This window comes from Acomys russatus, chromosome 11 (assembly GCF_903995435.1).
Source record: "Acomys russatus chromosome 11, mAcoRus1.1, whole genome shotgun sequence".
In the NCBI taxonomy this organism is placed as follows: Eukaryota; Metazoa; Chordata; class Mammalia; order Rodentia; family Muridae; genus Acomys; species Acomys russatus.
In genome coordinates this window covers 11037441-11051680 of record NC_067147.1, presented here as the reverse complement: position 1 = coordinate 11051680, position 14240 = coordinate 11037441, and the positions used below count along the sequence as shown (strand labels likewise).

General features: G+C 49.4%; 1 protein-coding gene across 1 annotated transcript in view; it reads right to left on the bottom strand.

Annotated features, from left to right (window-relative positions):
• Nucleotides 1-13287, bottom strand: part of Bicral (BICRA like chromatin remodeling complex associated protein) — a 62195-nt gene extending 48908 nt beyond the window's left edge. The window contains exon 1 of the mRNA XM_051152856.1: nt 13211-13287. The gene's annotated coding sequence lies outside the window, so the exon portion shown is untranslated. The remainder of the gene's footprint in view (nt 1-13210) is intronic.
• Between the last annotated feature and the right edge of the window lie 953 nt (nt 13288-14240).

Genomic DNA, 14240 nt, shown 5'->3' with positions numbered 1-14240 from the left:
GTCATCTCATCAGGCGTGAATTTAATTTTTCAGTGAGGGACGTAGTTGAAATCTGCAGTGTTTCCCATCTTACATGCCATGCTGCAGAAAGCTCGGAAAGTATTATAAGAGTGAAAACCCTGAGGCACATTCCTTCAGAGAGCTCCCAGGGTCGGGGAAGAAGGCATGGTGAACTGAGATCTGTCGGTTCCCAATGCTGGTAGCTATAGTGATTTTTTGTTTGTTTGTTTGTTTTTGGTTTTTTTTGAGACAGGGTTTCTCTGTGTAGCCTTGGCCATCCTGGACTCACTTTGTAGACCAGGCTGGCCTCGAACTCACAGCGATCCGCCTGCCTCTGCCTCCCGAGTGCTGGGATTAAAGGCGTGCGCCACCACGCCCGGCTTTGTTTTTGTTTTTTTTGAGATAGGGTTTTGAGACAGGCTAGCTACAGTGATTAAAAAAAAAAAAAAAAAAAAATTTATTATGTATACAGTGCTCTGCCTGCATGAATTCAAGTGCCAGAAGAGGGCACCAGATCTCATTATAGATGGTTGTGAGCCACCATGTGGTTGTTGGGAATTGAACTCAAGACCTCTGGAAGAGCAGTCAGTGCTCTTAACCGCTAAGCCAGCTCTCCAGCTCCACTACAGTGATTTTGTTACATTTCCCTCCAATTGACTGTCTCACTTGAAAACCTTGATTTTGTGATGTGCGAGTAAAAGCTTCTAATATTTGGGCCTCATGTTTCAGAACAGATCCTTACTCGGGGGCCTTCCCAGCCCTCTCTCCCACACATCTTTCCCTTCTCACTGCCTGCCGCTTCAGGCAATCTCTACCTCACTCTGGCTTTCCCATCTAAATCCCTCTTCCCGCGCCATTACGCAGGGCTCCCCTCTGCAAATGTTCCTGGCTAGTGCTTCCAGGGAGAACCGCTGTACACTAACGAGCTACCACCACTGACACATCTCCTGGAAAGCTATTTCATCTCTTAGGTGAAAATAGACAAAGATCCCTCTGCCTTCATCCTTTCCCTCTTAAAATCTGTCCTCTACCTTAAGAGTACCCCTGAAGGGGGCTGGAGAAATGGCTCAGAGGTTAAGCTCACTGACTGCTCTTCCAGAGGTCCTGAGTTCAATTCCCAGCAACCACATGGTGGCTCACAACCATCCATCGTGGGAGCTGATGCCCTCTTCTGGCATGCAGGTGTACATGCACACAGAATATTGTATGCATAATAATAAACAAATCTTTAAAAAAATAAAAAGAGTACCCCTTTGGAGCAGGCCCTGATTCGGGGCTCTGAGTGGACCACACCCCATCATCTACCCCATGCATGACCTGCTGGAACACATGAAGGGCCGGACCTGCAGATTCAAAGATTAAGAATCTCCTTGACACACAGCAACAACGGGACATCCAACAGCATCCCAGTGAGGATCCGGTAACAATAGTGTAGGCCTCCAACCAGATCCATGGACTCGTAGCAATGAACATTTGAAAGTAAACATATGTGGGGCTGGAGAGATGGCCCAGTGGTTAAGAACACTGACTGCTCTTCCAGAGGTCCTGAGTTCAATTCCCAGCAACCACATGGTGGCTCACAACCATCTACAATGAGATCTGATGCCCTCTTCTGGCCTGCAAGTGTACATGCAGGCAGAATACTGTATACATAATAAATAAAGTAAACATATGTGAACAAAAGGCTTCTATACTACAGCTTCTGTGACAAGACCGTTTGTTTTATTTTACTGGGGGGAGGAGAGGGATTTTGGTGCATGACGTGTAAATCATAGACATTCAATAAAAGTTAAAAAAAAAAAAAAGTTAAAACAACCTCCCCTCCTCGCCACTGCCAGGTGTGGTGGCGCATGCCTTTAATCCCAGCACTTGGGAGGCAGAGGCAGAGGCAGGTAAATCTCTGTGAGTTCGAGGCAAGTCTGGTCTGCAAATCGAGTCCAGTACAGTCAAGAAACCCTGTCTCAAAAAAAAAAAAAAAAGGAAAGAAACCCCATTCCCTTTCCTGTAAAAGCCAAACTCCCCGTTTCATGTTGAACTTAGTTGTCTGTGATGACCTCACAGATTCTTTGTGTCTCCTTTTCCCAGCATTCATGAAGCTGCCAAGCCTGGGCTCGCCAGACATGCTCTGCACTCAGCCTTATACTCTATACTGTTTGCTTTGCACCCCTCCCCGGAGCTGCAGGCTTGCCCTCGACTTAGTCCAAGTCTCTTCCGACCTACCACGACCATCCTCTACCCGCACTGCTCACCACGTAGTTTCCTCAAGTTCCTCTACTTCCCCATGAGAGTAAGATGTAGGTGAGTGATTCATGGAATCACCCTGAAAGTCCACAGAGGTTTGTTGACTGACTGACTGAGTGGATGCTCCACGCCACCCTAGTGAAGGCTTTTTCTCTTTGCCCCTTAGCCACATATCACTGAGGCATTCCTCCCAGCTACGTCACCTGCCCCAATGCTCTCTCCAAGTGCTCCGTATTAATTAGCATAATGAATTGGGGGGGGGCTCACAAGATGGATGGCAGGGGAGGGGCCACTCGCCTCCAAGCCTGACAACTTGAGTTCGATCCCTAGGAACCAAATGGTCGGAGATCCAACTCTCATAAGTTGTCCTCTGACCTTTACTCTCAAATTGTACCCACACACCCACACACTCAAATTAATGTCTGATAGGACTGGAGGTGTGGCTTGGTGGCACAACGCTTCCCTTGGCATGGTTTGATCCCTGGTACCAAACCAACCAACCAGGAGAGCCAATCCACAGAATAATGGGAGAAAGGTTAGGTTATTTAAAATTAAAAGGATAGAAAGTTGGTTTTGTTGTTGTTGTTTCCCAGGGTCTCATTACGTAGAACAGGTTGGCCTTGAATTCACAGACATCCTTCCATATCTGCCTCCCAATTGCTGAGGTTAAAAGACATGACACACTATGCCTGACATGGATGGAAAATACCTTGAAGATGAATATATAGAATATCCAAGCCAGGCGCAGTGGCGCACGCCTTTAATCCCAGCACTCGGGAGGCAGAGGCAGATGGATCGCTGTGAGTTCAAGGCTAGCCTGGTCTACAAAGCAAGTCCAGGACAGCCAGGGATACACAGAGAAACTCTGTCTCAAAAAAAAAAAAAAAAAAAAAAAAAAAAAGAAAAGAAAAAAGAAAATTTCTAATTCATCGTCATGGTGGGGATGCCCTTGACGCTCTGCTAACACAGCAGGTGTGCAGCACCACATCTGGTTTACGCTGTCCTTGGCTGAACCCAGAGCAGTGTGCACACTGTGAAAGCTCTGCCCACTCACCCTCAGTCCCTTACTGTACATCTTCAAATCACTCCAGACAACTTACACTTCAGACACAGTGTAACTGCTATGTAGCAGCTGGGACGCTGTATTGTTTACAAGATGATGAGCCTGGGTTTCTCTGAATATTTCCCACCCGCAGTCAGCTGAATCCTTAGGGTGGACGTGGACAAGCTGACTGTGTTTATCAAGTGTCTCACAGCAAGGATAAGCTTGTTGCTTTTTGCATGTGTTCTATGTGCACTACGCACATGTAACTGGTGTTCAAACGTGTCTGTGCACATGACCGTGCGCATGTGTATGCATGTGGAAATTTGACACTGGAGTCTTTCTACTCTGCACCTTATTCTTTGGGGAAGGGTCTCATCTGAGCTCTCTAACGTGGTAGGCTAGCTAGCCAGCCTACTTTGAGGCCCATCGCCACCTTCCAATAACTAGAATTACAGGTGGGCGGGCCACTGTGCCCACCCAGCAGTCACTTGGGTTCTGGGGATCTGAACTCTAACTGGTCCAACTGCACAGCAAGCAGCTTATTTACCAAGCCATCTCCCCCGCGCCCCCCCACCAAGGCAAGCATATTTTAAGTAATGATGCATTAAGGTATGTGACACTATCTTGCAATTTTACATTCAGCTAAACTTCTCTTTTTCTTTTTCATTTTTCTTTTTTTTTTGGTTTTTCAAGACAGGGTTTCTCTGTGTAGCCTTGGCTGTCCTGGACTCACTTTGTAGACCAGGCTGGCCTCGAACTCACAGAGAGATCCACCTGCCTCTGCCTCCTGAGTGCTGAGATTTAAGGCGTGCGCCACCATGCCCGGCAAGCATCTTTTTTTCAAACGGTATGGTCACCCCATTTTTCTTGGTACAATTCTCTTCTCATTCGGGGTTATCGTGTCTCGTGTACATCGTGTGTGCTGCGACAGAAAATGAATCCTGTGTACTTTATGTGACACAGAAAGTCTTGACTGGCTGAGTTTGTTTGTTGTTTTAGATGGGGGTTTATGTAGTCCTGGTTGTTCTGGAACTTGTCATATAGATCAGACTGGCCTCGAACTCACAAGTGACTACCTCTGCCTCCTGAGTGCTGGGATTACAGGTGTGTGCCATCACACTTGGCCAAAGGTTCTGCTTGTAAAGAAAAGCAGACCTCTGCGGTAAAACAGCTGTTTTTAAAAAGCTACATGGAAAGGCAGGTATGGTGGTGAATGTTTGTAATCCCAGCACTTGGAGCTAGAAGCTGGATCTGCCAATAATTCGAGGCAGACTCTGAAGTGAAGAAAAGAAAGGAAGGAAGGAAGGAAGGAAGGAAGGACGGACGGGCGGGCAATAAAAAGTAGACACAGCTCTAAACACATCCCAGTGGAAAGCTTTTTTTCCCCTCATGTGTGATCTCACCTAGAGGAACCCAGGTTAGACTGCCACAATTTCTAACGTTAAATGTTCACAGATCTGAGGAATCAGAATATAACCCTGAGTAAGAATTAATTAGCCTGTTTCTAAGTACACATATTTGCATTTCTAGGAAATCTCAGAGTCTGAAGAAAATATAAATATGGTTTGCTTTGTTTATATTAAAAGCTGAAAGTTGAAAGTAAGGTGGGGTGGTGGTGGTGCATGCCTTTAATCCTGGCAGAGACAAAGGCAGAAGCAGGTAGATCTCTTGAGTTTGAGCCAGCCTGGTCTACAGAGCAAGTTCCAGGACAGCAAGCGCTACATAGAACAACCTTGTCTTGAAAAAACAAAACTGAAAGTAATTTCAAATCAAACCCACAAAACCAGGCTGCAGTGAGGAGCACTGACTGCTCTTACAGAGGATGCAGGTTTGATTCCCAGCATCCACATGGCCTTTCACAAATGCCTTTAAGTGCAGTTCCAAAGAATCTCTGACACCCTCTTCTGGCCTCCGAGGGCACTGTATACTGTAGCCCACATACACAAATGCAGGCAAACCATCTAGACACATTAACTGGGGCTAGACTGATGACTCGGGGGTTAAGAGCACTGGTTGCTCTTCCATAGGTCCTGGGTTCAATTCCCAGCACCCACATGGCAGCTCACAGGCGTCTGTAACTCCTGTTGCAGAGGCTCTGATACCTCCACACAAACATACATGTAGGCAAAACACCAATCCACATAAAAATTGAAAAAATAATAATAGACAAAAAAACAGTAAAAATAAAATCTCTTTAAAAAAGCAAAACCACAAAAACAAAATTGACTTTTACCAGGCGTGGTGGCGCACGCCTTTAATCCCAGCACTCGGGAGGCAGAGGCAGGCAGATCGCTGTGAGTTTGAGACTAGGCTGGTCTACAAAGCCAGTCTAGGACAGCCAAGGCTACACAGAGAAACCCTGTCTTGAAAACAAAAACAAAAAAACAAAAAAAAAATTGACTTTTAATCAGGCACAAATGCAATCCCAGCATTCGTGATGCTGAGGCAGGAGGACCATTGTGAGTTTGAGCCCAGTCTCTGCTTTGAAATGAGGTTCTAGGCCAGCCAGAGCTACATAGTGAGCCCTGTCTCAAAACAAAACAGGTTGGGAGTGAATGTGTGACTGGCGCGGCCCTGGGCTTTTTCCCAGCACCATATATAATGGGTGTGTCGGCTCAGGCCAGTAAAGAGACGTCTCAGAAACAAATCACCTTACTGCTGAGAATCTACCCTCCTGGGGCACTGGATACAAAGCGAGCCATTACTATTACAGGAATCTATTATAGCCCTTGTGTAGAGGCTGGGGCCTGTTCTCTCTCTCCAGCCTGGCATATGCAGGTGTCAGGTTCACCTCAGCTGGGCTTACCACTGAACCACCTCTTCTCAGCAGCCTGTCCTAAACTTCTTAGACTCAAGTGACCCTCCTACTTCATCCTCCTAAGCAGCTTGGTCCCTGGGTCTTGTCAGCCCGTGCTACAGCAAAGTGCCATTGAGCTGGCTTAGGTTAGTTTTCATAAGACCCCCAAATTCTTAGTTCTCTTGGCAGTGGACCTCAGACAAATCACTTGTTCCTTCCTAATGCAAAGATGGGGGATAGAACCTGAGTTCTTGTGAAACTTTAGCTATGGATTTATTTTTGAGACAGGGTCTGAGCATGTAGCCTTGTCTGGCCTTGACCCAGTATAGACCGTACTAGCCTCAAGCTCACAAATTTTCCTGCTTCTGCCCCTGGAGAGTTGGGACTAAAGGTGTGTGCCACCATAGCAACGTTAGCATCTACTAGCTAGCCATCAGGGTGCGAGGTAGGATACAGTCTAACAGGTTTCCTGGGCTCCCCATTTCTTCTGTATGAAATGTTTACATTCTAGCCAGGAAGGATGTTGGATTCCTGATGATTCAGAGAAGTTGGATTGGTACAGAAGCCACTTTGAGAGGCAACACCTCGCCTGACATCTGGCCTTTGATTCTGCTAATGCAATGTTGAGTGTGCTTGCTGCCAGTGAGCCAAAGAAGCCACAAGAACAGGAAGTGTTCAACTTACAACTTTATTAAGAAATTGAGAGGTAAACAAGTCACGACTTTTTAAAACTTTGGTTAGGACTAAGGGGGATGTAGGGAGATGTCAGGGGTTTTCCTGAATGGAAGGCAGAGACTAGTGATGTGCCAGCTGCTCCTCCAAGCCCGGGGACCCGCTTCTCCCACCTTTCCTAAGAACCTGGTGGGCACTACAAATGCTCACAGGCCAGCACAGCCTCCCCCTGGGCTCCAGCTCCCAGCAGCCCAGGCACCACAGACAGAATCCCACCACCGGCTTCCCTTTAAGGCGTCTTTTCTGCCCCGCCCCTGGACACTGCCCACTTCTCCACTCAGCACTCCTGGAGAGCTCTGCTTGTTCAACAGGGGGCATCTCAGTGGCTGTTTCTTTTACCCACTATTTCTATCCATCTAGGGTACTTTCCACAAATGTGTCCTTTCTACCTTCATCCCTAACAAATGACCCTGGATCATCTTAGCCAGTACTGCAGAAATCTATTTTGAATACATTTATCTCATTAAAAAAAAAAATCCCTCTACTGTTATTCTGTAGCCACTTCAGGGGACAGGAACCTGAAGAAAATGGAACCACTAACTCGAAGAAACAAAAAGTTAAGGAATTCTATACATTTCTACTGGCATCCTTTAGATATTTTTTTCCCTCAACACCCCTCCCTTCTCCGATGCAACAGTGCAAAGATCAGAAGGTAAAACGTGGGGCAGGAGAAAGCACTGTAGTGCTCTAGTCAAGAGTCTCCTGCCAGGCTTCAGTCATGACGTCAACACACCAGCAATGCTAGTTTAGGTCCCAATTGCAGAACAGACTTCCTTCTGAAACTAGTAACCGCCCATTCTTCCTCTAGTTGAGGGCTTTGCTTTCACAGAAACCCCTGAGAACACAAGAGGCAGCCCCCGTCCTCCTCGCTCACTTAGCTCCCTTTAACCTGTGCTCACATTTGCTCTCCTCACCTCCATAAGCCTTGTTCTTAACGGCCTAGCCTCTGGTAGATACTCTCAGCTTGTGTGGAAGTGAACTTCTGGGTTGGCAAACTGGCTCAGGAAGTAAAGCGTTTGCTGCCCAAGCCTTGGCCTTGATCCCCAGAAACACACTAAAGGTGGAAAGAAAACTGACTTTGCCCTCTACACACACACACACCATGGCACACGTGTTCTCATCACGAACACAAAACGGGAAGGTTATTCTACTGCCCACCACTTACACCCCCATCTTTTCTAAGCACTGCTGGACTCTCACTGCAGCACACTGCACCCTGCAAAGCCACTGGTCAGGGTGCTCAGCCATGGTGTCAACTTGTCAGCAGCATTTGCAGGAGATAAACTATTGTCCTTTCCCTCAAGGTTTCACACTTGTTCTTAGATGCTTCTGTGATCACACATGATTCTGGCTGGTCTTAGCACCATCCACAAGCTAGTGACTTCTAACAGGCTAACTTCAGGCCTGGCAGCTCCACAGGCATTCCCCTGACCACAGTGCCCATCTAGTCTTCTCCAAATGGTATGTGGCACCATGCAAGACTTAGCCCACAAATGTGAAGGTATTCCTTTTTTGGGGGTGGGGTGGGGGTTGGAGACAGGGTTTCTCTGTGTAGCTCTGGCTTTCTGGACTCATTTTGTAGACCAGGCTGGCCTTGAACTCAGTGACCGGCCTCAGTCTCCCGAGTGCTGGGATTAAAGGCATGTGCTACCATACCCAGTTGATGCAGGCGTTCTTTGTGTGTGTGTGTCTGTTTCGAGACAAGTTTTCTCTGTTAGCTAGCCTTGACTGTCCTGGACTCGCTTTGTAGACCAGGCTGGCCTTGAACTCATAGCGATCCACCTGCCTCTGTCTCCCGAGTGCTGGGATTAAAGGCGTGTACCACCACGCCCAGCCCTGTCCGGGCATTCTTAAGATTCCATCCTGTCTTGCAGAGCCAGCCTATTGTGCAAACCTTTCTAATCCTACCTTACACAAAGCAGCCAGTGATGGCTGTAAAAAGTATAAGGCTCTTTGCACCTGTACTCCAAGGACTCAGAAAGCTAAGGCAGGAGGATCTCATGAATGCAGAAGCTTGAGATCATCCAAGCAATTATAGCAATACTGTGAGATTTTGTTTCAAAACAACAAAAACAAACAAACAAAAAAACAAGCTCAGCAGAGGAGTGCTTCTCTGTATGCAGGAAGCCCTGAGTTTCCAAACTCCCACGCTGCCCTACCATCGCCTGCTCAGATCCTACAATGGCTTTTCACTGTTATAGGACAAAAATCTACACACTCCCTAACTGGCCTAATCAAAAGCCATCCCAGAGAAGCTCTGCAACATTCTCTTCCTCCCCCTCCCAGTCTGCGCTCTATACAGGCTTGGAGTGGCAGCTTTTGAGATGGCTAACACAAGCTCAAGTCTCAGCTCACATCTTGTCCAAGAAACTCTACCAGCCAAGACGGCCATTCCCAATTCCATCTGTAATTACTTGTTTCCTCCCACTGCCTGTAAAGACCATGAGTTCAGACGTCTTGTTTTAAATTCCACTCAATACTTTAGAGTTACTCTGTCCCTATAAGCTAATTTAGAGAAACATTATTTTTAAACTTTCAGATTTTTGTCTAAGACTACAATCACTTTGGAACAAATTTGTATTTTTGACTTTTTGTGTGCATGTATGTGTGTGTGTGTGTGTTTTCCCTCTTTCTGAGACAGGGTTTCTCTGTGCAACCTTGGCTGTCCTGGACTTGCTTTGTAGACCAGGCTGGCCTCTAAGTCACAGTGATCACCCTGCCTCCTGAGTGCTGGGATTACAGGCGTGCACCTCCAGGCCTGGCTAAGTCTTCTATTTTTTAAGCTGTACAACTGTCTTGCCTACTTGGCCTGGCTGGCCTTGAAGGAGGGCAGTTCCTGGCCTAACTCTGGGGGTTTCTCTCTGCCTGTTTCCTTCTTAATCTTGCCTAGTGAGTCACCTTGAATTCTAGGAACAAACAGGACTGCCTGATACACATCAGTGGCCTGAGCCTGCAGGACTGCCCAACCCGTGACTGTAGTGCTGAGCTGGCCACCTGGAGCAGGAGCAACTTGCTTCCGCTGAACCAGACAAACCTGAACAGGGCCACCTTCATTCCACCCGCACCTCTTGCCTTCCTTACCCAGTTCTTCCTGTTTAAGCTCAAAACCAGCTGGGGAGGGACCTCAGTGAGAAATGTCAGCACCTGCATGAGGCGCTTGCAGTCAGGAGCCCCTTATTCAGTCCCTACTCCCAGTGTGGCTATAGCGATTAAGCTTTTCCAGTTACCCCTTCTTATTGGTGTACTGAGACCAGTGTGGCAGAGCCTAGCCTGCTGGGACCGCCAGGGGCGGGGCTTCTGCCCTAAGCCCTTCAGTAACAGGGCCGTGGAGATGGCTGGGGGAAAGCCTAATGACGTGAGCTCCATCTCCAGGACCCACATGCTGGAAAGGGAGCTCAGCGCTTAGATTTCAAACTCTCGGGACTAGCTCGACTTTACGCAAGGAAATGTTTTCAATGACAATAAATGGCAGAAGAAAGGGGGGGGGGACCAATGAGCAGTCACCAAAATAATGTGGACTTAAACTCTGATGTCCTAATGCCCCACCCCCATGACGCCCAGCAACGGTACTCGCTAGTCCCCTTTCTACACTGTACTAGGCTCTCTCCCTTAGGGCTCTCAAGCAGCAGTCTCTTCCTCAGGCTTGTCCCTGATGAACAGAGGCCAGAATTTCAGTTCTGGAGGGGAAGCGCCATGTTAAAACCGAACACGGCCAATATGGCGCGAATTACGGAGATGGCTGATGTGTATTTGCAATCATCCCCCAGTTAACTCTGATGCTCAGATTCAGAAATGAGAGACGTGTTGCTTCTGGAGGGATGCCATTTTTTGCTGCCTAAAATGGTGTGTGACCCTGAACAACTGGATTAATAAAATAGTATTTCTGAATGACGGAATAAACCGAAGTACTTAAAGCAGCACCGGTTCCTGGGATGGAAGTGTTCAAAGTGTGGCAGGCCTGCCCCTGACACCCACTAGCCCCCTATTGTATTCACACACACACACAGAGCACCAATGTCACTATGTTTCCTTTACCTACTAGAAAATTAACTATTTCCATCTCCGAAGGCCTTCCTGTCTGTGCTTTCTGGACTTCTCTCCTGTCACATTTTAAGAGCTCTACACAGCTTTAGTATTTATCCTTAAGAGGAAACTTGCCTGTTTTGTTTTGTTTTTTTTTTACAGTGAAAACTGCATTTGGAAGCTTATTTTAATTTCTTCACATCAAAGTTTTAAGAAAATCTTATTCTTGAAGTACTATGAAGGCTTAAAGCAGAAATCACTTGCAACCGTCACGATCCACATACTGTGATGACTATAGAGGCAGGTCTTTTCCGGGCTGTTTTACAACACAACCCACCAGATACAAACGGACGGAGAAGAGAATGAGGAGAAGCGACCCTGTCCTTGGCTTTGTAAAAAGCCGGGACTCTAACCTCAATAATCAAGGGGACCATGTAAAGGGTGCCCCCCACGCCCCCAAAATCCTGCCCTCAGTCCGACCTGAAGGACTTTACCCCGAGACCAAAGGAGAAAACGCATGGGGATGCGGGGCGACCGGGAGGGAGCCCATCCACCGAGGGACCCGACCGAACCCCACTACTTTCTGCCCGTGACAATCGAGAGCAAGCAGCCGCTGCCGCCCCCTTTGCGCCCCGACCCGGCGGGCCAGCCTTTAGGGTCTGGGGTCGTAGCGGTCGCCCGGGTCTTCGCGGCCTCAGCTCCGTGCACAGGGACCCGGCGGCCCGAGCGTGGCTCCGGGGCTCCTCGGCTTCGGCGGCAATGGTGGCGGCGGGCCGGGTCGGGCCGGGCTTCCACACTGGGCGCCGCCCGGGCCGCGAGGGAAGATGGCGGCCGCCGAGCAACTGCGCCACCAGCCCTGGCTACAGGCCAGGCCCAGCGCCATCTTAGCGCCCTCCAGCCCGCCGCCCCCACCCCGAGAAGCCGCTTTCGGGGCGACTCGGGAAGGGAGGCCCCGCGAAGGGGAAAAAAAGGGAAAGACCAGGACAAAAACAAACAAACAAAAAATAATCACAAAACCCAAACCCCACTCTCCGCCACAGCCCTCCGTCCCCCAGGCCGCGGGCTACCACGGGCCGAGCGCAGGGTGCCGCGGGGAGGCTCGCCCCGGCCCGGGCCGCGGATCCCCCGCAGGGCCTCGCCGCCGGCTGGGATCGGTGCCCAGGTCAGGGATGAGGCCCGGGGAGCCGTCCGTCCGTCCGTCCGTCCCCGCGCGGCCCCGGGCCCCGGCCTCTCCGCGCGCGCAGCTGCTGAGGGCAGGAGGGAGCCGCTTGGGTGAAAATGTAGCCGGCTCCCGGCCGTCCCCGCCGCCTCCCTCCCTGGTCCGCCGCCGCCGCCGCCGCGGGCTCCATTTTGCCGAGAAGCAAGAAAAGGCGATTCACACCCAAGAGCTCTCGGAGGGGAAGGGAGTGGGAGAGACCGAGAAGGGATCCAGGGGGTGTGTGAAGAAGCGAGGGGAGGAGATTGGGAAAGCTGATTTTTCTTGCTCGGCCGCTGTCACTCCAGGCCCTCCCTCGCCCCCTGCTCGCGGCCCCGCCGAGCCCCGCTCCCTCCTCCGCGGCTCCCGGGCGGCTCCGGGGGGCGGAATACACACCATACCACACCACACACACATACACACACACTCACTCGCTCACACACACCCCCTCGCTCACACCCGGCGCACACAACTAATTTGAAAGCGGCTCAATCAATGAGTCATTAAAAGGCTTCCCTCCCCTCCCCATCGCCAACCGCCACGCCGCCGCCACCTCCCCTCCTTTTTTTTTTTTTTTTAATCCCACAACGCCCCCCCCCCCCTTTTCCCGGGCTCTCCCACTCCCCGCTCCAGAAATTTGCATCCGCAGATGGGGGGGGGGGGGAGAAGAAAAAGGAAGAGAGGGGAAAAAAAAAAAAAGGCAGGCGCCAGGCCCCCAACGCGGCCGCGGCGCCCCCCGGCCGGCCGCCGCCGCCCCCGGCCCACCCGCGCCCCCGCCCGAGACACTGAACTTGGTCTTCCCAGGGCCCCGGCGGCGCTGGGAGAGGCATCCACACTAGATTTCCCTTTTCTCCGTGTCCATTAAACATCCACCCACCACCACCACCATCACCCACCCACAAACCCCCCCCCCCAAAAAAAAAAAACACAGCCTTAGCCAATAGCTCTCTGGGCTGAAACCTAATATCCTGGTTTTGGCAACTCGGTGTTTAATTTGCTCCTCTTTCTTTTCTGTCTGGCTGGAGATCTATCTCCAGCTCTCCTCCCCCCCCTTCTCCTTCTTCCCTCGCTTCTCCCCTCCCCGAAGGAAAAAAGAGGCAGAGGAAGGAGGTTGTGTTTTTTTTTTCTCCTTGAAATTTTTATCACAAAATTATAATACACTCAAAGGGAAACTCACCGTCATGAAAAAGCAGTGCCTTGTCAACGGGGTTTCTGCGCCATCGCACCAGGGGCGGCGGCGGCGGCGGCGGCGGGCGCGGGGCGCGGGGCGCGGGCGCGGGAGCTCCAGGCCGAGCGGCGCCGGCCACACGCGCTCCGCTCTCTCTCTCGCTCACCCCCGCGCCGGGCGGCGGGCGCCCGGGCAGACGGCTCGCCTGCTCGTCTACCTCAAACTTCGGTTCTTGCCTAGTTTAAAAAAAAAAAAAGAAAAAGAAAAGAAAAGAAAGGAAAGAAAGAAAAAGAAACAGAAAAATTAGCATTTCTTTAATTAAAAATTAAAAAAAAATTTTTTTTTAACCCGAGATCCTAGCCTGTTGATTTCTGTTTCTTTTGGGGGAAAAATTTTTTTGGGGGGTAGGGGAGTAACTTTGAAATGTACTGGGGTCTATTTATGAAACAGGTTTATTTGTGTATCCTCCTTCCTCCCCCATGTACAAGATGTGAGTTGATTCTCCTTAGGGGCCCTGTATAACACACACACACACACACACACACACACACACACGCGCCAGTTTTAGCTTAACTTAGAGGGTAAAGAAACAAAAATTGGTTTAAAACTCCAAACAGAACCAGCTATAAGGGGGAAAATAGTTTGCTTATTTAAAAAAAAAAAAAGCAATGCTTTTTAACGTGGCAGATAAATCGGTTAGCCTTAAGTTTCTCTTTGCTATTCAACTTTACAATATCCCTTTGCACTCTGAAATGCTGAGGTCTCATCTGTGAAACTTGTACCTTAGGATTAACAGGGAGGACAAGCCTAGCGACTAAGGGGGAAGTTGGGTATTCCCCCTTCTCTGTTTATGGTGCTAGCTTTTATCTTCATGTTTGTGGAACTAGCATTAAATAACTCCCATTCTTAAAAAGGAAGCTACAAAACCATTTAGCACCCCTTGGCCCAACCGTAATTACCACCTGTTTTAAATTTCAAATTGTTGAGACTTCTTAAACCACCTAGTAGTACCCAAAACATTAGCATTCATTAGGAGAGT